The sequence below is a fragment of the Pseudochaenichthys georgianus genome, chromosome 14, assembly GCF_902827115.2.
Source record: "Pseudochaenichthys georgianus chromosome 14, fPseGeo1.2, whole genome shotgun sequence".
NCBI classification, from domain to species: Eukaryota; Metazoa; Chordata; class Actinopteri; order Perciformes; family Channichthyidae; genus Pseudochaenichthys; species Pseudochaenichthys georgianus.
Window position 1 is genome coordinate 33,971,352 of NC_047516.1, and position 22,560 is coordinate 33,993,911.

Below are 22,560 nucleotides of genomic sequence, written 5' to 3' on the forward strand. Positions count from 1 at the left end.
GATATTTGTAATGTAGCCCTAACCCGAGAAGACTCTTCCGGACGAACACATCAACTCGCTGGGAATAACATACAAAGTATTCAAGGTGATTCAGGGACATTCCTGTACTGTGCTGAGGATCTGTGTGAACTCTCATAGCTCCGACTCCACGGCCACCCGCTCAGGTCTCTTGTTGCCCGGCAACAACCCAGCTCATCACTAGAAGCAAAAACGTTACACAATTACAGTTCAAGACCAAAGGGTTTGAGGTGAGGAGCATGCAACGTTATTCAGCAAGTGATATCCAACTTCTATGATACGTGGGACTGAAGGAATGAGAGCGTGGGGAAGCCCCCGCTCTTGCGTCTTCCTCCCACCGAGCTTCACTGAAAACACTCCAAATATTGACGGCAGAATGGCGTCCTATGCACCCTGAAGGGAACGGCTCTCAGGCACAACGTGTATTGCCCAATTTCCTCAAACCACCCCCGTTTCGCAGTGGAAATCAATCTCACAGCATATACTGCATATGTATCGCCCTCCCTCCCTCCCTCCCTCCCTCCCTCCCCCCTCTCATCCTATGCAATATATCCATCATTCATTCATACATTCTGAAAACTCCTCTTAAATTAATTGCCTGGGAAAATGTAATTTCAAACAAAAGCTTTTAAAAGAGAAAGATATAATTAAGTTGCAGGGATCTCTCTGGCCCCTCCTTGTCGGGGGGGAGGTGGGGGGGGGGGGACATGTGCTGTGAGCTGTGCCGCTCTGCTCCGTGTCAGGGAAGTCATACACCCATGTTTAAAGCAGAGCGTTACGTAAAGCCTCCCCCTCTGCACAGGCTTACTGCACCAGACGCTGTGTCCTTGCCTGGGCCGCTCAAGGTTCCCAAAAGGACAGGCTGCTAAGAAGTTGGGAAGGACGGGCCCTGTGATAGCCTGCAAAGAAAGGGAGGGAGGGGGCGAGGGATGGAGGGAGGGAGGGAGAGAGCTGCTTGCCTGTGACAGCTTTGGACTTTGAATTCAGCGCCAGACAGGCTCATGCATCAATCCCTCAACTTACAAAGACAAGCCACTAACCTTGACGAGGCCAGGGACTCTTCAGGAATGAGTGGCATTTTCACTTAGCCCCAGCCTCTCCCCTGCTCTGCGGCCACGTAACACGCATACAATAAGTCACAGTTGAATAACAGCCGACCTTAGTTTCTGGACTTTGTGACACGTTGTTCTAGCGTTCGACCCTTACGCTGCCTTCACACGATGCGCTCACCGCGATGTTGGGCGCCAAGCGTAACAGGTAGTCAAACAGCTAGTTAGTTTCATTGCTGTGGTTGGCTCCTCTGCTAGTTGAGCTGCTTCAGACACAGGACAAACTGAAACGTTGGCTTCAAATGAATATCAAATAACTTAGGTTAGTTGAAAGCAATAATAGTAAGTTCAATCTAATGTGTTATTTAAACTTAATAGTATTGCTTTCAACTAACCTAAAACAGTGATGTGAAATCTGTTGACATATTACATTTAATCAAAGTCAACGTGCACAGCTGTTATCTGATTGGCTGTGCGCCAAAAGGTCAGCGGCAATTAGGTCAAAGTTGAAATTTGACCTTTGAGTGGAGCACTTGGTGACCATTTTTAGCGGTGCACAACAAGGGGGGGGGGGGGGGGGGGGGGGTTCCTTAGGAACACAACGGCAGCAGAGAGACATGTTGCTGCTGGTCACAGAGGCGTAAGGCTTCGTGGACTGAATGCAACAGCCTTTATCACTCAAGGTGCAGTGGCCTTGTCTGGAGGCCGGTCAGAAGCTGCTTTGTTTGAGCGAGGCATGACACAGGCTCGATGTATTATCACAGACTTCATTAAACAGACTCTGACTGTTGCAGCTGAACATACAGACAAGCGTTATAAAACAAGCTCATCACATGATCACTTCTAGCTCAGAGCGCCTGTCCTCGTTCCCTCTGCAGAACGCCCACTCTGTGGCACTGGCCTGCCTGTGGCGAAGCAGAGTCCTTCCCCTCTGTCTGACTGAAGCGTCCTAGCTCCCCACAAAGGTACAGAACCCTTCGTATGGCCCCTCCACAGCCCGGGGGCCGCGGCTCTGCTACAGGACGGGCTCCTCCACTGTGACCAGGAACAGAGTCAGATTCTCTCACGTCAGCCAGGAGGTCTTTTCCTCCACACCTAATCCCAGTTACCCAAAACTAGATCGAATATGAAACAGAAAAGAGTCCTATCCAGAGCCGGTCAGCTGGAGTTCATTGCCTGTCAATATCATTCAGGAAAATTCCCAATTACATTTCAAAAGTTGTTATCGCTGTATCAAAAAGCATAATTGAACTGTGTCTGTGGGTATGTACAATTAGTTGTATTATTTTAGTTTGGCTTAATGATGGTTAAAATAGGATGATCTTTTTGTTTCCCCTTCATGTTGAATTGTGAACTGCATGATGAGCTGTTTTCAGCTTTGTTGTCTGCATGTTTGAGTGTGTGTGAGGACCCGAGGAAGAACAGCCACGCTCGTGCTAGCTCCAATGGGGATCCTAATAAAGAACAAGTCTTTACTCGGGGTGCGAGAGGAAGGCTGTTGAGCTGGTCGCCCGAGGAACAGGTTGCAGTCTCCCTGCTCCTCACATTGATCGCGACAGTCAGGCTTACACAGCTGTTGTTTTCCAAACAGGCCGATACTTCATGTGGGTACATGTCCTTTATTGAACCGGCGATATCTTCCTCTTACCTCTCCTCTAGTGCGTAATTTCAGCAAAGTCTAAATAATTCACGGCAATTGCAATCAGCAGCGATCAATCGGCGGAGATAATTGAGGGGCCTGTCATTGCGCCAAGGTGACGGGTGAAGAGTCGGGGTGAGGGTGAAGAGGCGTCCATCTTTCCTCCTCACATTTTGTCAATCCAGCCCGCGTCCAGGAGGGATGGCTGTAAGGACGCATTTAGCAGTTCCTGCCTTGTCATCAAAAAGAGTCCCATTGACTTTGGTTGCCTCCCGATGATGACGGAAGCACCTACAGGAGTGATCGTCTCTGAATGAGATAGTGAACCGAGAGCCCTTACTAAAGCTTTTCTTAAAGGCAGCAAACAGTGGGAATACTTGAAAAGTGCCCACACAGTGTTCAGTGTTTCCCCTAGGTGTACTGCTGGGGGGGGGTTGGGGGGCTAGAGCAGAGAGAGGAGCTGCGGATTATTGTTATACACTAAACTCACAACTTCAAATGAAAGTCAGTCGTTATCCGAGTCAAATCTGAATGTGAAAAGTGACCGTAGATAGATTACTTCAGTTGCAATTTGGTGCTATATATATATACTTTTTTTTTTAAATGTCAGGGGGGGGGGGGCACGGGGCTCCGTTGGCGGGATAGTGTTGCGTTGGTAGTTTTAATGTCTGTGTTCATTTGTTATCCTTTTGTTGTCATTCTGTTTACACTTCGCTCAAGCCTTGACGCGTTAGCCTCGTCTTCTTCATATCCATTTCAAGACCATTTATTTTCAGATGTTATGCAACCTAGCCTTATGTGTGGTATGAAAACTGTTGTGCATGACGCCTTAATCTGCTGTTCATGTATATATTGTGTGTGTGATCCCGTTAGTAAGAGCAGCAGCAGTGTTTAGTCGCAGAGAGAGTCTGCTGAATGCAGACGATCAAATGGTTAGGCGTAATGCATGCTGCACACAGAGACTAGAGGAATGAGCTCGTGGCCAAAAGGTCTCTGGTTTGGATCCTCAGTGGGCTGAGAGTCTGCAAGTGGATGAGAAATGCTTCTATTCCTCAACATCTACTGTCAAAATGCCCTTGAACAGTTTTCGGTGGCCAACAACACAAGTGCTGGGCAGCTCCCAGGTCTACAATCAATCAAAAACGCTGCAGTAAATGCATGACACTTGTTCTGGTAGATTGCACATTAGTTTTTTTGCCCGAGTCTCTGCTATGAAAAAGTGGGATGCCACCCAAAAGCGTTGTCTGCACTGTGTCTCAAGCTATAGCGACTGACACATTTACACAGGGAGGGGGGCTTTGAGTTGGCACAGAAGAGATTGATAGTAAAGAAAAGTGCCGGGGCAGGTACTGCTGTGGCATGTGTCTGTAGAGAAATCCTCCAATCGATTAAAACGGGAATGGACCGTAACGCTGACAGATTTCACACACTGTATGAGGTTAGCAATAATATTCATTTTAAATAAAAAACATTAGGTTCAACTTCATATTATTGCTTTCAACTAATCGTTGATAGTTGACATAATACATTTAATGTAAGTCAATGTTTCAGTGTTTCCAGTGCAATGTGATGTCATGCTGTAATGAACGACCTCCTCCACATGTGGACGAGCACACGTAAACACACTCGTCAAAACATGACCCTTTCATACAGCAGCAGTGTTTGGATGGCAGATAAGATTTGCCGTCATTAAAGGCCGTCCCTGGATAAGAGCCGAGTGCAGAGTTCAGTCTTGTGACTGAGTCAGACGCCTCCACATCATTTGCATTTGGCCGTTTCCACGCCAGGTCTGGTTCTGCTGCAGGTTAGTGCTCATCACTCAGCGGCAGATGGCCCGGTCAACAGAGGCTCCTTTGAGTTACAGCGCACTGTGCTCCAACATAAACTTTAAAGTTGGGCTATAAATGTGCAGGTTTTAGTTATCTGTGGCAAACGAGGACACGCTGAACTACCTTGAACATCGTGTGTAAGTTCAGGTCAAATAATTAAGCAGCTTAAATGCTCAACAAAAGAAAGGCTAAAAGGCAGTCCTCCAGACACAGACAGCATTTAGAAGGCTTTAAAAAGTTTGACTTCTCTCCATGTTGCTATGACTTCTCGTCTTAGTTACAGACCGTGCTTCTGTGAAAGGTAGCACAGTAACTGAACTCTGTGTGTTGTGTTTTCTATCCTCATATTACGACATCCAAACAGGCTGCCGCTGGGAAGCTTTGGAAGTTGCCCTTTTGGAACTTGAACTGGAGTTCTCTGCCCTCGTTCCTGTAGCTCGCAGCGAGCCTCAGCCCCTGACCTTTTGCGTCCACGCTCATCCAAAGTCCAATGGAGCAATAGGACATCTGAGAAAAGCCACACCTACGCAAAGGCCACTCAAAAAGATTCCTCCCTGGCACTTACTGAAAACATCCAAGCATCAAAACATATCGGACATGACGCCACAGGGATCTGACAGAGCGCTGCACACTGCACTGAAACCCTTTTGGTTAAAGGCCAGTGCTACCAGACAAGTGGATACTGTGTGGTTTCAGGCTAAGCTAAAAGACCGTTATTGGGATTCATAAACTAAACCATGGTTTATGATGCATTAACAGGCCAAATGCTTGGTCTGGTCCACATTAAGTATCCATCCTATGGAGGCCTACCCTGGACACATTTACATTCTTACACCTCAGAAAACCCATTTATATCTCAAGCTCAACATAGAACAACACCTAAGTCCTTTCCAAGGTCTTGGGGGTAATTTAAAACCCTTCTGGGACTTTTTTAAGGAGCAGGACCTGTCAAATGTAATTTACAGAATAGTGCAACTGTGGAGTGCTTCCCATTGGTGGTGCTAAAACTACTCCACAATATGAGGCTGTCTACTGTTTTGACCCAATGTGATTGAGCACACTAACTGAAGTGACGTTACACTCCGGCCCTTTGACATGGACAGACAGGCCTGGTGTATTGTTCGGTAATAATAAGCCATGGGCTGGTATTATGTGCTCAGTGTGACAGTAGCGCTACAGTAGCCTCAGATACACTCTGAGAACTAACAGGGCGCTTTCATTTTGGAACGCTCCGTACATGACGATACATTCACTACAATTGGTATTCATTGCATCAGATTTGGACCCAGATAAATGCCTCTATAGTGGGCCTAATTTACCGGTCATATGGTAGCCAGGAAACACAGACAGTGGCTGTTATTACAGCGTTTATGCAGCGTTTTCAGCGCTGTATCCATATGCGAGCCTTACGACACTCGACAAAACATGTTAGAATCTAGAATAATCCTCGACATGGCGTCCCGTATGCGTGTATATTTCACCCCCCCCCCCGTTGTTTATAATAATTGTACAGATATGACAGTGCGTTTATGTGTGGCACGTAGACCCCCTACCTGCGGTGTCCACCCACAGTCAGCCGGAGAGGCGCATCGCTATTATTCGACAGGAGGAGGCAAATCCAATGAAAACGCTCGCATCTGTCTTGACACTTCTGGTAGGAATAAAAGAAATGGCGAATCAGGCTTTGAAAATCAAAATTTAAGTCCGAAAAATGCCTCGTTGTTTTTTGTCTGTGCTGCGCCTGTGCTCTCGCGGAGGTGTAGCGTGCAGTCTGTGGGAACTGTTTATTCTAGGAGTCCCCGGGCTGAGAGCAGAGCAGAGACCGCCTCACTCCTCCTCCGCCTCCTCCGCCCAGCGCTGCTGACACCACCCTTAAAGGAACATGCCTCCACTCAGCTGCTGCAATTTGCAAACATAACGGGATGATAATAACACTAATAATAACAACAATAATAATAATAATATTAATAATACTAATACCAATAATATTAATAACACTTGTGAAAACAACAGTTATAATAATAATGAAAATAATAATAATAACACTTATAGGCTAATAATAACAGTAATAATAATAATAATGAAAATAATAATAATGATACCAATAATAATGATACTAATACCAATACAAATTGTTGTAATATTAACAATAATATAATAATAATAACAATAATTATAATAATAATAACAATAATAATAACAATAATAACAATAATAATAATAATTATAATAATAACACAATTAATAATGATAATGCAAATAATAATAATAAAAATACTAATGATAATAATGACAATAATAATGGTAGTAATATTAACAACAATATAAATTATAATAATTATAATAATAACAATGATAATAATAATAATAATCACCATAATGATCATAATAATTGTTGTTTATGTTCATGTAATTGTTAAAAAGTACAACTGTATTTTTCAACTTTTTCATGATTATTGAATAGTATTATTACATGACTTTACATTGTATTTGATCCAAACTGCCTCCACATGATGTTAGGGATTCTACCAGAGGCCTGTACTACGAAGCTGGTTCAACCTAACCTGGATATGTTTGAGTTAGCCGGTTGGCCTAATCCAAAACATACGCGCTCTCGCTAAACCAGGGGTCTCAAACTCAAGGCCCGGGGGCCAAATCCGGCCCGCGACTTCATTTTATGTGGCCCCGCATTGCCGCAAGAGCTTGCAAAGAATATAATACGTTTATTTTACGCTTACATGCTGCTTTACAGAAGCAGGTTGCCCATAAACTACATGTCCCACAATGCATCTCGTTTTGTGACATGCGCACTGAAGAGACTTGCAATTATTTGACCTGGACTTCTGCTTTCAGACGTAGTTAAGTTATTATCCTAGGGCTGCTCAATTAATCGTATTTTAATCGCAATTACGATTTTGGCTTGCAACGATTATGAAAACAACATAATCTCAAAAAAAAAGTATTGGTTTTTTAGTTGAATTATACTTAAAGGTGGGGTAGATAAGTTTGAGAAACCGGCTCGAGATACACTTTTTGTTAAATCCCGATAGCAATGAATATTTTAAATGCTTTGACAATAAATCCATAAAAAAATGTCATCTGTGGAAGCCGTAGTACTGTAAAAAGCACGACCAATCATCTGAGCCGGCCCGGCTAAAGTAACTGGATGGCCTATCTGCCTGTCAGCCTTCCATCTGTGCACACATTTATCTCATGCCCTCATTGGTCATGTGCGCGTTCGTGTGTGTTGGAAGAGGGGCTCTGTGAGGAAGTGGCAGATTTTTTCCGGTTGTGTATTTTCAAATTCTCTTTTTTCAATAAATTGATGTTTTCAAAGTAAATGTATAATCGTTTTTTAATAATCGTAATATCAATTATTGACCCAAATAATCGAGATTATGATTTTTGCCATAATCGAGCAGCCCTAATTCTAATAATAATCCAATTCAGAGGCAATAATGTAATATAATTTTATATATATACTATATATTTATATAGTTACAACCGGCCCTTTGAGTGCAACCTTTATGTGAATGTGGCCCACGATGAAATTGAGTTTGACACCCCTGCGCTAAACGGTACTACGACGCGGGTTATCAAGTGGATCGCTCAAGCCAGCCGTGTATGGAAAGCCTAAAGTGCCACTATTCGCTCGTTTTTCGCGTTTTTCGCGCGTTCTTGACGCGTAAAAAACGCGCGTTTTTTAATATGATAATGAGCCCCTCCTTCTGATTTCCATAGCCACTTAGTTTAAAGTGTCTTTAACCAATCAGTGAAGAGTAAAGCCAGACCAAAGCAATCTGTAGATGAAAAGTTCCTGACATTTTTAGGCTTTGCTGTAAATTGTATATTATTCCAGATTCAGGGGACCAAGTATTAATTTTCCTTTGAATATAATCAATAAATCAAACAATATAAAATATATATATAAAAAATACAATTGCCTAACCCTTTTCCTTAACCCTCTGGAGTTAACCCTAACCAAAAATCACCGACTGTGTGAACGTGAACATTAATAGAATATCACCTCCCATCTTCAGAGCAATCTGACTATAACATTAGCGTTAAGAAAGCTTACTTAAATATCTGCCACAACATAAGTAACCGGATCAGAGTAACATTACGTAGCCTACAGTCCGCGGCACTGTGTGTGCAGACATCAATGTGTCCCATTATCATTCATATCACATCATAATGTATCATATATTTCCTTATCTGAGTCAGCTGAGCCGTATCTGGCCGTGCAACACTCACAGTGTCACATACTGTATGCAGAAGTATTATTTTAAGCAACACATAAGTTGACGAAACACTCGAGTCAAATGTAATGAAAGTCAGATCGTGTCTTAGACGGGGCAGTAATATCATAAACCTGTTAATGTACGCATTCAAACACTTTTTCTGTTCCAGCTGTATTCACCTTGCAGGTGCAGCTCTGTGGCTTTGATCCTGGATAAAGTGTTTAAGTCATGGATGTTTAAAGTTTAACTTCTTCATATGTCTAATATTATAGTTGACTTTTCTTTCAGGAAGTATGACGCTGCGCTGTCAGTGCGCTTCTCCATGTCTGTGATTGGTCGAATGCTCCAAATACCACCCCTTTCATGTGAACGCGCACCTAACTAGATAGGACACGGCTGGCTTGAGCGATCCACTTGATAACCAGCGTCGTAGTACAGTTTAGCGAGAGCGCGTATGTTTTGGATTAGGCCAACCGGCTAACTCAAACATATCCAAGTTAGGTTGAACCAGCTTCGTAGTACAGGCCTCTGGTGTCAACGCGTGACACCAAAGTGTGAAGTAGGGTGTACTTTATACCGCAGATGTGCCTATACACCATTGTTAAATGACTTGAAGTATAACTCCATGCTTTCAGTCGTCATGAGTAGTTTAAACCCATATGACTGTGCTTCCAAGTACTTTTTCTTTCTTTATTTTCTGACATCTTGTGCTAATCTGTGCTATCAGGTCCACAGGCCCGCAGGCGCTGTTTTCCACATGGCCTTGAACAAAATGTCTCAAAGGACCTGGAGAACATCAGCGTTCCCATGAATAAGAACACAACAACATAACCTACTTCTACCCCTCCCTGGCCCTGTTTCCCTTTCACATCTAGAATGGGGGGTAGTGGTGTGTGTGTGTGTGTGTGGGTGGTGAGTAGCTCCTCCCTCCCACTGCTCTGCTATCACATCAAGCTGTGTTATTGGCCACTTGTATACAGCCAGTTGGATACCCAGCCTTCTAACCTGCTGCAACCCCGCCGAGGTGTTTAAACAGTAATTCAGTTCATTGTCAGTAGTATAAACAGAGGCGGCACTTAACATGTCAGTCAGGTAAATTGGATAGTTTTCTTTTACAAGGCTGTTGTTCACAAAAGGTGTTACCTACAATTTGCATTTTGAGTACAACAGCAGTTAAAAGTCTGATCAAAGTCCTGGCCAAAGTGCTATTCATAAAAAGTTGATGTTGCTTCGTTTATTGTTGTTGTGTGAGTGCACCACGAGGGCCGCTCAGGACATTATTTTTGTTAGGGCAGTTAACATCATCCTTAACTTATCTGACTGGCTCAGCACTTTGGATGGTACCTGACCTCGTAACCTCTGAACTGGAGTGACCTTTCATCTTTGAACTCTGACCCAGAAAGCCACATAAATGGAGATACAATATCCTCCCTTTCATTCCTTCCCCCCCAACCAGAACAGGCTGGACATTGCCCCTGAAGCTTTTCACAGAAATGTGGTTCGGTAAACTCTGTCCTTTGACCTGGAGTGTACAGGTCGATTGTCGCTAACACAGAAGTCTGAGGCCTGTTTAAAAACACTTTGTCAGGATTTCATTTGTGCGTGTGATTGAACAGTGAGGAAAAGAAAGCTGCCTCACATGTTAACGGACTGGTTGCATTGTGGCTGAATACAGCTGTGGTCAATCCCAAGAGACGTGAAGAAAAAGGAGAAAGTGTGATGCATCATAAAAAGGGAAGTTAACAAGTATTTAAAAGTCATTAGGAAACAGACTTTGTTGTTTTACAACACTGACTTTTTCTTGTTAACACAGTTAACAGTTGTAGTAAGTAAAACAGAGGGTGAATGAGTCGGATGTGTTGACTTAATTGAATTAAAAAACAATCAACAACTGTAAATTGCAATGCAAATTAGAATTGTAGTTGACATGGTTAAGTGAAAGTCTTAATTTAAGTCAGTAATAAAGGGATCTGTCCCCAGCCCTCTTTACCCTCTCAATATCTCTAACAGGCTCTAGCGAATCAGTTGTAAAGCTATTGTGAGTTACTGGTCCATGTCAAACCAGGTCATGCTAGCTTGTGGGTAAGAAGGGAAAATACTGCTCCAAAGTAAGACCACATGTTGGCAAGGCTTAAACTGGCAATGCCACATCCCCAATAAGCCAACATTTGAATCAAGTAGCCATTTCATTTGATGTGTTACGGCCTATAGGATTTTGGACCCCAAAGCAAAAGACTGGAGAGAGATGGTCGATAAACAAAAAGCTTTATTCAAGCAGAGAACAAAAAATACGGCAGTGGAGTCAGGAAGTTGGCTGGCAAAAATCAAAACAATAATCCAAACAACGAGGAGAGCAGCGAGACACACCGGAGGGTCGAAACACAGAGGAATTATCTGGCAGGGAAGTGGCATGAGGACCGGGCTTTTATCTCTACAGGTGAAGAGGTGAGTGGAAACAGGTGTGCCTCGTCTGCTACTGGGAGGAGCCAGCCAACTCCCTGTCACACACCAGCCCTGCAGAGGAAAACAGAGAAGAGAGGGGTGAGACAGGAAATAGCACACAAAAGCACACAACAAAAATACAACTAAACAGAATCATAACAGTACTCCCCCCTCAACGGACGCCTCCTGGCGTCCTACCAGGCCTGTCCGGGTACCTCTCATAAAAGTCCCTAAGGAGAGCAGGGTCCAAAATCAGGGAGCGGGAGACCCATTGACGCTCCTCTAGTCCGTACCCCTCCCAATCCACCAAGTACTGGAACCCCCGGCATCGCCTTCGTACATCCAACAACCGCTGGACGGTGAAAGCAGGATGATTGTCAATACTCCGGGGGGGAGGAGGGGGCTCGGCCGGAGGGCTCAGAGGACTGGAGGAAACTGGTTTGAGAAGTGAGACATGAAATGATGGGTGGACATTCAAGGCAGCAGGCAGCTTGAGCCTAACCACAGCGGGGTTAATAATCCGTTCAATGACAAACGGGCCAATGTACCTGCGTGCCAGTTTGCGGGAGTCAGTCTGGAGTGGCAGATCACGGGAGGACAGCCAGACCTTCTGACCGGGCTGGTAGTCCGGGGCTGGAGTGCGATGGCGGTCTGCAAGCCTCTGGTTGCGAGCAGCAGTGCGAACGAGAGCTGCCCGAGCTTCATGCCAGACTCTGCGGGCCCGCCGAAGATGCCCCTGTACTGAGGGGACTGCCACATCCCTCTCCTGGGCGGGGAAGAGAGGGGGTTGGAACCCAACAGAAGCCATGAATGGAGACATTCCTGTGGCGGAGCAAACCAGGGAGTTGTGGGCATATTCAACCCAAGGCAGGTGGGAGGCCCAGGAGACTGGATGGTGAGAAGAGACACAGCGAAGGGCTGCCTCCAGGTCCTGATTCGCACGCTCAGTCTGGCCGTTGGTCTGCGGGTGGTAACCTGATGACAGACTGGCCGACGCCCCCAATGCCTGGCAAAAGGCCTTCCAGACTCGAGAGGCAAATTGCGGACCCCTGTCAGAAACAATGTCCAGAGGAATGCCATGCAATCTAAAAACATGCTGGGTGATTAGTGTAGCAGTCTCCAGAGCAGAAGGTAACTTAGGTAGGGGAACGAAGTGTACGGCCTTGGAGAAGCGGTCAACAATCGTCAGGATAACTGTATTTCCTTCCGATGGGGGAAGACCCGTCACGAAGTCCATGGCGATGTGAGACCAAGGCCGATGAGGAATGGGAAGAGGGCGGAGAAGACCAGCAGGGGCGAGGTGGGATGCCTTACTGCGGGCGCAGATGGAGCAGGCGGCGACATACTTCTTGGCGTCAGAGGACATGGAGGGCCACCAGAAGCGTTGTTGGATGAGGCCTAGAGTCCGAAGTGCTCCTGGATGGCAAGCTATCTTCGAATCATGTCCCAACTGGAGCACTGAAGATCTGGCGTGCGGTGGAACGAACAGCCGACCCGGTGGACAACCCTCAGGAGCTGGAGGCGGTGGCGCAGGAGCTGGAGCCGTCAGAGTGTTGAGCTGGGTGAAAGACTGGTCCAAGCGGCCGCTGAGTTGAGTGAAACCGGTATTAAGGTTGTGGAGGGATTCCATGATACTTTGTAGGGCTTGTTCGTGCTGCCCCACACGAGCTCCCTGTGTCGAAATAGCTTGCTTCAATCTCTCAGTCTCTGCGGGGTCCATGCTTTGGCCAGATAATTCTGTTACGGCCTATAGGATTTTGGACCCCAAAGCAAAAGACTGGAGAGAGATGGTCGATAAACAAAAAGCTTTATTCAAGCAGAGAACAAAAAATACGGCAGTGGAGTCAGGAAGTTGGCTGGCAAAAATCAAAACAATAATCCAAACAACGAGGAGAGCAGCGAGACACACCGGAGGGTCGAAACACAGAGGAATTATCTGGCAGGGAAGTGGCATGAGGACCGGGCTTTTATCTCTACAGGTGAAGAGGTGAGTGGAAACAGGTGTGCCTCGTCTGCTACTGGGAGGAGCCAGCCAACTCCCTGTCACACACCAGCCCTGCAGAGGAAAACAGAGAAGAGAGGGGTGAGACAGGAAATAGCACACAAAAGCACACAACAAAAATACAACTAAACAGAATCATAACAGTACTCCCCCCTCAACGGACGCCTCCTGGCGTCCTACCAGGCCTGTCCGGGTACCTCTCATAAAAGTCCCTAAGGAGAGCAGGGTCCAAAATCAGGGAGCGGGAGACCCATTGACGCTCCTCTAGTCCGTACCCCTCCCAATCCACCAAGTACTGGAACCCCCGGCCTCGCCTTCGTACATCCAACAACCGCTGGACGGTGAAAGCAGGATGATTGTCAATACTCCGGGGGGGAGGAGGGGGCTCGGCCGGAGGGCTCAGAGGACTGGAGGAAACTGGTTTGAGAAGTGAGACATGAAATGCTGGGTGGACATTCAAGGCAGCAGGCAGCTTGAGCCTAACCACAGCGGGGTTAATAATCCGTTCAATGACAAACGGGCCAATGTACCTGCGTGCCAGTTTGCGGGAGTCAGTCTGGAGTGGCAGATCACGGGAGGACAGCCAGACCTTCTGACCGGGCTGGTAGTCCGGGGCTGGAGTGCGATGGCGGTCTGCAAGCCTCTGGTTGCGAGCAGCAGTGCGAACGAGAGCTGCCCGAGCTTCATGCCAGACTCTGCGGGCCCGCCGAAGATGCCCCTGTACTGAGGGGACTGCCACATCCCTCTCCTGGGCGGGGAAGAGAGGGGGTTGGAACCCAACAGAAGCCATGAATGGAGACATTCCTGTGGCGGAGCAAACCAGGGAGTTGTGGGCATATTCAACCCAAGGCAGGTGGGAGGCCCAGGAGACTGGATGGTGAGAAGAGACACAGCGAAGGGCTGCCTCCAGGTCCTGATTCGCACGCTCAGTCTGGCCGTTGGTCTGCGGGTGGTAACCTGATGACAGACTGGCCGACGCCCCCAATGCCTGGCAAAAGGCCTTCCAGACTCGAGAGGCAAATTGCGGACCCCTGTCAGAAACAATGTCCAGAGGAATGCCATGCAATCTAAAAACATGCTGGGTGATTAGTGTAGCAGTCTCCAGAGCAGAAGGTAACTTAGGTAGGGGAACGAAGTGTACGGCCTTGGAGAAGCGGTCAACAATCGTCAGGATAACTGTATTTCCTTCCGATGGGGGAAGACCCGTCACGAAGTCCATGGCGATGTGAGACCAAGGCCGATGAGGAATGGGAAGAGGGCGGAGAAGACCAGCAGGGGCGAGGTGGGATGCCTTACTGCGGGCGCAGATGGAGCAGGCGGCGACATACTTCTTGGCGTCAGAGGACATGGAGGGCCACCAGAAGCGTTGTTGGATGAGGCCTAGAGTCCGAAGTGCTCCTGGATGGCAAGCTATCTTCGAATCATGTCCCAACTGGAGCACTGAAGATCTGGCGTGCGGTGGAACGAACAGCCGACCCGGTGGACAACCCTCAGGAGCTGGAGGCGGTGGCGCAGGAGCTGGAGCCGTCAGAGTGTTGAGCTGGGTGAAAGACTGGTCCAAGCGGCCGCTGAGTTGAGTGAAACCGGTATTAAGGTTGTGGAGGGATTCCATGATACTTTGTAGGGCTTGTTCGTGCTGCCCCACACGAGCTCCCTGTGTCGAAATAGCTTGCTTCAATCTCTCAGTCTCTGCGGGGTCCATGCTTTGGCCAGATAATTCTGTTACGGCCTATAGGATTTTGGACCCCAAAGCAAAAGACTGGAGAGAGATGGTCGATAAACAAAAAGCTTTATTCGAGCAGAGAACAAAAAATACGGCAGTGGAGTCAGGAAGTTGGCTGGCAAAAATCAAAACAATAATCCAAACAACGAGGAGAGCAGCGCGACACACCGGAGGGTCGAAACACAGAGGAATTATCTGGCAGGGAAGTGGCATGAGGACCGGGCTTTTATCTCTACAGGTGAAGAGGTGAGTGGAAACAGGTGTGCCTCGTCTGCTACTGGGAGGAGCCAGCCAACTCCCTGTCACACACCAGCCCTGCAGAGGAAAACAGAGAAGAGAGGGGTGAGACAGGAAATAGCACACAAAAGCACACAACAAAAATACAACTAAACAGAATCATAACAGTACTCCCCCCTCAACGGACGCCTCCTGGCGTCCTACCAGGCCTGTCCGGGTACCTCTCATAAAAGTCCCTAAGGAGAGCAGGGTCCAAAATCAGGGAGCGGGAGACCCATTGACGCTCCTCTAGTCCGTACCCCTCCCAATCCACCAAGTACTGGAACCCCCGGCCTCGCCTTCGTACATCCAACAACCGCTGGACGGTGAAAGCAGGATGATTGTCAATACTCCGGGGGGGAGGAGGGGGCTCGGCCGGAGGGCTCAGAGGACTGGAGGAAACTGGTTTGAGAAGTGAGACATGAAATGCTGGGTGGACATTCAAGGCAGCAGGCAGCTTGAGCCTAACCACAGCGGGGTTAATAATCCGTTCAATGACAAACGGGCCAATGTACCTGCGTGCCAGTTTGCGGGAGTCAGTCTGGAGTGGCAGATCACGGGAGGACAGCCAGACCTTCTGACCGGGCTGGTAGTCCGGGGCTGGAGTGCGATGGCGGTCTGCAAGCCTCTGGTTGCGAGCAGCAGTGCGAACGAGAGCTGCCCGAGCTTCATGCCAGACTCTGCGGGCCCGCCGAAGATGCCCCTGTACTGAGGGGACTGCCACATCCCTCTCCTGGGCGGGGAAGAGAGGGGGTTGGAACCCAACAGAAGCCATGAATGGAGACATTCCTGTGGCGGAGCAAACCAGGGAGTTGTGGGCATATTCAACCCAAGGCAGGTGGGAGGCCCAGGAGACTGGATGGTGAGAAGAGACACAGCGAAGGGCTGCCTCCAGGTCCTGATTCGCACGCTCAGTCTGGCCGTTGGTCTGCGGGTGGTAACCTGATGACAGACTGGCCGACGCCCCCAATGCCTGGCAAAAGGCCTTCCAGACTCGAGAGGCAAATTGCGGACCCCTGTCAGAAACAATGTCCAGAGGAATGCCATGCAATCTAAAAACATGCTGGGTGATTAGTGTAGCAGTCTCCAGAGCAGAAGGTAACTTAGGTAGGGGAACGAAGTGTACGGCCTTGGAGAAGCGGTCAACAATCGTCAGGATAACTGTATTTCCTTCCGATGGGGGAAGACCCGTCACGAAGTCCATGGCGATGTGAGACCAAGGCCGATGAGGAATGGGAAGAGGGCGGAGAAGACCAGCAGGGGCGAGGTGGGATGCCTTACTGCGGGCGCAGATGGAGCAGGCGGCGACATACTTCTTGGCGTCAGAGGACATGGAGGGCCACCAGAAGCGTTGTTGGATGAGGCCTAGAGTCCGAAGTGCTCCTGGATGGCAAGCTATCTTCGAATCATGTCCCAACTGGAGCACTGAAGATCTGGCGTGCGGTGGAACGAACAGCCGACCCGGTGGACAACCCTCAGGAGCTGGAGGCGGTGGCGCAGGAGCTGGAGCCGTCAGAGTGTTGAGCTGGGTGAAAGACTGGTCCAAGCGGCCGCTGAGTTGAGTGAAACCGGTATTAAGGTTGTGGAGGGATTCCATGATACTTTGTAGGGCTTGTTCGTGCTGCCCCACACGAGCTCCCTGTGTCGAAATAGCTTGCTTCAATCTCTCAGTCTCTGCGGGGTCCATGCTTTGGCCAGATAATTCTGTTACGGCCTATAGGATTTTGGACCCCAAAGCAAAAGACTGGAGAGAGATGGTCGATAAACAAAAAGCTTTATTCGAGCAGAGAACAAAAAATACGGCAGTGGAGTCAGGAAGTTGGCTGGCAAAAATCAAAACAATAATCCAAACAACGAGGAGAGCAGCGCGACACACCGGAGGGTCGAAACACAGAGGAATTATCTGGCAGGGAAGTGGCATGAGGACCGGGCTTTTATCTCTACAGGTGAAGAGGTGAGTGGAAACAGGTGTGCCTCGTCTGCTACTGGGAGGAGCCAGCCAACTCCCTGTCACACACCAGCCCTGCAGAGGAACACAGAGAAGAGAGGGGTGAGACAGGAAATAGCACACAAATGCACACAACAAAAATACAACTAAACAGAATCATAACATGATGCCCCTTTCACACCAACGCGGTTCCCGTTCTAGCTCCGTGCTAGAGCTTTACTGGTTCGGAACCCGTTTTTCTTTTCAGCCCCCGTTTTGTTCACACCGCCCAGAGCCCGACTGGTGCTGCCGCTGCTGCATCATGACGTCACCGTTTACGCCGCTGATTTTCTCCCCAACAGCGTTACGGCGCTCACTGCAACAACAACAATGGGGGACTGCGTCGGGTCGATAATCGTGTTGCTTTTAATCATACGAAGGCAGATAACGACTTCTCCAACCTTATACTTTTCTCCAGAGTGCCGTGGTTCATTGATTATTAATGTGTTTCAGCGGCATTTACCGACCGCTGCAGTGCTGCTCATCGACCGGACGTTATTCTCCCGTTAGCTCCGGGTTAGCTCACACGGCAGGGGCCGCTGTAAAGTATTCACTGTCTGACTCACACAAGCAGCTGATGCATATCCCCAGTTCCCCTTAGCCTAAGTGAATGTGTGTCAGTCTGAATTGACGCTGTTTGGCATCACAACGCTGTTATGAAAGTTTCTCTGGTATAAAATGGGTGATGTTAGCATAGCAACCGAAGCTAAACTGACTATCTTGACTACTTGTTGTTGCTATCCTATTGTGGCATAAACCGTTTGCTACAGGCACATTTTACCAGCGTATTTGTCATTATGATTCTAATTGTGATAGTCGGACATGACAACCTGTGCAGCCCATGTATTGATTCCATCCGATAGCTGCTATAATACAAAACAAAACGTTTGCCTGTATGCCCTCCACAATGATCAATAACAGCGAACGGATGGTCAAAGTAAGGTACAAATAAACAGAATCACACGAAGCCTGGTTAGTGTTTTTATAAGTGTGTGGTTGCGTTCTGGTCACTTTGCTCAGCGATACTGCTTGTTTCAACATTTATTTGCCGTACTCGCCTTTGACTGTTAGCTCAGGTTAATCTCGCCCCCCTATGACGTAAGCATGACGTATGCGGTTCTTGCTTCTAGACCGACCATCTTTTGGTGCTTGAAACGAACCGGATTCCGGTGCTTAGAGGCGGCTCCGCTGCGGTGTGAACAGGAAAAAGCGGTGCTTTACAGGCTCTAGCTCCGAACCGGCCCTGGAACCGCGTTGGTGGGAAAGGGGCATGAGTGAGACCATCTTCTGGAACTTGACCTCACTCACTGAGCTGTTGTGAACTCATTCAATAACAATCAGAGGCTCGTTGAAATGTACAATTACCAAGTAGAGACGAGGGGAATCAGAGGAAGTGCCTTTGCTATCCACAATAAGGGACTTTCTTGTGAGGATCTGCAGTACTTCCTCCTTCTTTTTCCCCTTTCTGTGTCTGTTTGTCTGTGTGTCTGTCTCCCTGGCTGGGCGTGGCTACCTACATTCCGATTCCCGCCAACTCACCTCCTCAGCTGCTGCTCATCTCACTGATTGCCACTACTCACCTGCACCTGCTTAAAACCCTGGTTCCCATCTTCAGACTTCGCCAGTTCTTCGTTTATTCTTCAGTGGTAAACTATCGTCCAGGCATACTAGTGTTTTTTCCTAGTGACTTTTTGATGCTCCTCGTGAAGGGAGATCATTTCCTAATCCTGCTTGTTTTTCCTGTTCCAGATCCACATCCTCCAGCCGCTCTGTCTGCCACGTCCAGCCACCCCTCCTGAGCAGCCCACGTCTTCCCTCTGTGTGCTTCGTCAACTCCTTGTCAGTGTCGTGGACAAAATAAAGCCTTTTTGACACTTCACCACAGTCTCAGTTGTTGTGCTTGCATCGCGGGTTCTCATCTCCAGTCCCTTCTCGGGAAACCTAACATTTCTGATCAGAACAATTGCAGAAAAATGCAATTCTTCCAGAAATCTCTAAATGTCAAAAGCTTTTAATACCTATAATATCTATAATCAAAGCATACGTTATTTTCCATGATGTTCCTGAAGTTATTGGTGCTTTTAGGTGGTATTTGAAGAGATTTTGATGACTTTTAGAGTAGTCAAAAATGTAAAACTTTGACACCAAATCTATGTAACATATGGTATCGACACATAAAAGGATGCAACCATTTATGAGCAGAATAGAGAATGGGAATTGCCATCATATATTTAATATTGACAGTTATTTAAGTGTGCTATTCTAAGCCCTTATGCACTTTTACAATTTATTTAAAAAAACTAAAATAAATGTATGATTAGAATAACTTAAGACACAGCGATGACCCTTTGAAGTAAATCTACAGGTTCCTAGCTTTCAGATGATGTGAATATGCTGCTATAATGCATCTACTGTTCACTTCCTATCTCTCCTTTAACCTCACCAGTCTCCCACTCTTCTAAAAAATGATTGGAGGTTATACATTTTTACTGTACTGCTCTGCATGTTTCAAGCTAAGCTAAATAGATGGAAAACATGCGGCTGCAGCGTGGTTCTCCCGCCCGGCAGAGCACACACAGGAGAGTTGAGATTCAGACGCCTGATTGTCTCACAGGGAGGGAGCTGGAGTGTCAGCAGACATTAACCCTCCAACTTTGACCTCTACTCCCCAATTTCAGCTGCAGCGTCTCCCAAGGTTGGGAGTGAAGGAAGGCCCTCTCGGGGAGGAGGAGGCAGGTGCGAGCTGCAGTGGGAGGGCCCGCTGGAAGTCACACCATACTGTAACCTTTGAACTGGAATGAGTATGGGATGGTTGTGACATTCCCCACGTATGCAGCTGCAGGGAAGGTTCTACTTAAACCATATGATGCAGATAAACCTGCCGTCAGAGAGGCCCATGAGGCCATAGGTGGCGGTGAAGGTCAGGATAGGGAAGGCTAATATCTGACTGTTTTACTTTTTTTAAACACCACAGAAGATTTTACACTGAAAAAAACTGTATTAGGTTAGTTTAAATCAATAGTTTTAACCAACAGTGACACACAGCAAAGGAGCTGCAGGGGGCTTGATGTTTATAGCATGTTTTATATTGCAACGCAACAATCAATAACTAATAGCTTACTACGCTACAGAAAAACAGATTTAATGATGCTAGGCTAACTAGCTAGTTGCACACAATTGAAATGCAGGTTACGTATTGTTTAGCGTTATGCAACAATGTAAACATAACTAATTGCGTGAAATTAAATTACCAAATGAAATGCATATACAGCACTGTTTGTTCTGAGAAGCCTATAAGTCTCCTTCTGCTGGATTTGACTGAATTTAAAGGTCACTTATTATGCAAAATCCACTTTTCCATGTATTTTATACATGTGTCCCCTCTGTGTAAAGAGATTCTGAAAGTTTCAGGAAAAAAGATTTGCTCATTTTCTTTCCTGATATATATATATATATATATATATATATATATATATATATATTATACCTGTTTGAAAATGAGCTGATCAGATTTTGGCCACGTTATGATGTCATAACGATTTTTTGGCTTGTGTAACCATTAGCCAATCACCAACCAAGGTAACACCCACTCACCTTAACCTGAATCTCCTCCTAGAGCACCATTAGGCGCTTTCACACCAATTACTTTGCCGTACTTAGTTCCTAGTACTTCATCAGAACGCTTTAGTTTAGTGTCATCTCAGGCCTCAATAACATCCTGACAGAATGTTGCTTGGAGAATGTTCTTCATTTGTTATCATGTAACATTGAGGGAACGTTTTATAAAGAACATCTTTAATGTGTTACCCAACAACGTCCAACACACATCATTAGAATGTTGCAGGCAAAACGTTCCACCTTTGTTAACATATCACATTAAAGGAACGTTTAATAAATAAACTTTCTGCCATCTCAGGCCTTAATAACATCCTGAAAACATCCTCTGAATGTTGCAGTTAAAACGTTATGTCTTAGTTAACCTTAAACCTTATAGGAACATTATTTGAAAAAATAAACATCCTAAAAAGGTTCTTTGAACATCAGATTAAAACGTTTCTTTAAAACCTTATTAGAACCAATAGGTAACTTTAGCCAAAGTTGTGAGAACGTTCCCCGCTAGCTGGGTTCCAGCAGCTTCTACTGAAGCCTTCCGAGTAAATCGCCAGAACGCCGACACCTCCTCATCTCCACCGCTCCCATGTTTTCTTTTGTGTTGCCATAAGTTAGTCTCTCTGCGTTAGTGCGCGGGGCTAATGCTAATGCTAATAATGCTAATGCCAGCAAATACAATGGCGGCTTCACAAAACTTTTCCGAGTTTTACGGGGCGTGGTTTGCATTCCGCCCAGCCAATCAGAAATGGGAACCTTTTTCTCCCATGAAAGTACCTGCTCTCTAGCAGGGAATAAGAAGGAGGTGAAAAGGTTCTCATGAACTAAGTTCTAGTTCCGTATTTCTTTGGTGTGAACGCAACATTTCAAGAACTATCGGAACTATACTGGGAAAAATACTCCGGCGTGAAACCGCCTAATGTGTTAACCAAATATCTCTCAGAGGGGCGTGGCTCCTTATTTTCATCTAAAGTAACAGAAGGAGAATCAGCACTTTTGAAACAGGGCTGAAACAGAGGGGATTATGGGTAATGCTGCAATGCATGATCTGTTTGGTATTTCAGCCAAACACTTCAGAGACATATTTTGTATATATCTGAGTCCGATAATATATTGATGAAAAATAGAATAATAGGTGACCTTTAAAACAAAGTTAGCGCCCTGATAGTGCAGCATTCTTCTGTAAACATCTGATATTTAGAGTTGCAAGACAGAAAAATTATTTAAAGCAGAAGGTTTGTATTCCCTTATAGTGACATATTGCAATTAATGTTGCATTTCCAAACGTGAGGGATTACCGGCATGATTACAATGTTACTAAAAACCTAAAAATATCCTACTGTTTGTTGTAAAGGATCAGATGTTCTCTCTTCTCTGTCAGCTGTTCTGTTCTGTAGGCCAATACTTTAAGTGTGAATCTATACGCCTACTGCCTGGATCTGCTTTATGGTTTTCACTTTCTTTGGGTCATTTGTTCTGTTTTTAAGCAGGTGAACTTATGTTCGTAACATAGTGTGTGTGAGATTATGTGTATTAAATCAAAACAGAGAATTTTCTGTTAGCCTTCTGTGGCTGAAGCCAATTTGTACTATTCATCAATAAACAAAGAAAGATGCTTCTAAATCTAAATTAAAGAATTGTTTACAAAGGTTGTTGCCACACATTGTCATGGAAAGGACGTCTTTTTACAGGCTACAATACTGGCTTTGTGATGAGTGGATTATTCATTAACGAGTGAAACTGTC

The 22,560-nt window shown here is 46.3% G+C and overlaps 1 protein-coding gene across 1 annotated transcript in view; it reads right to left on the bottom strand.

Moving 5' to 3' along the window:
* Window positions 1-6,372, bottom strand: part of nrip1b (nuclear receptor interacting protein 1b) — a 41,953-nt gene extending 35,581 nt beyond the window's left edge. Inside the window, exon 1 of the mRNA XM_034098671.1 lies at window positions 6,089-6,372. The gene's annotated coding sequence lies outside the window, so the exon portion shown is untranslated. The remainder of the gene's footprint in view (window positions 1-6,088) is intronic.
* Between the last annotated feature and the right edge of the window lie 16,188 nt (window positions 6,373-22,560).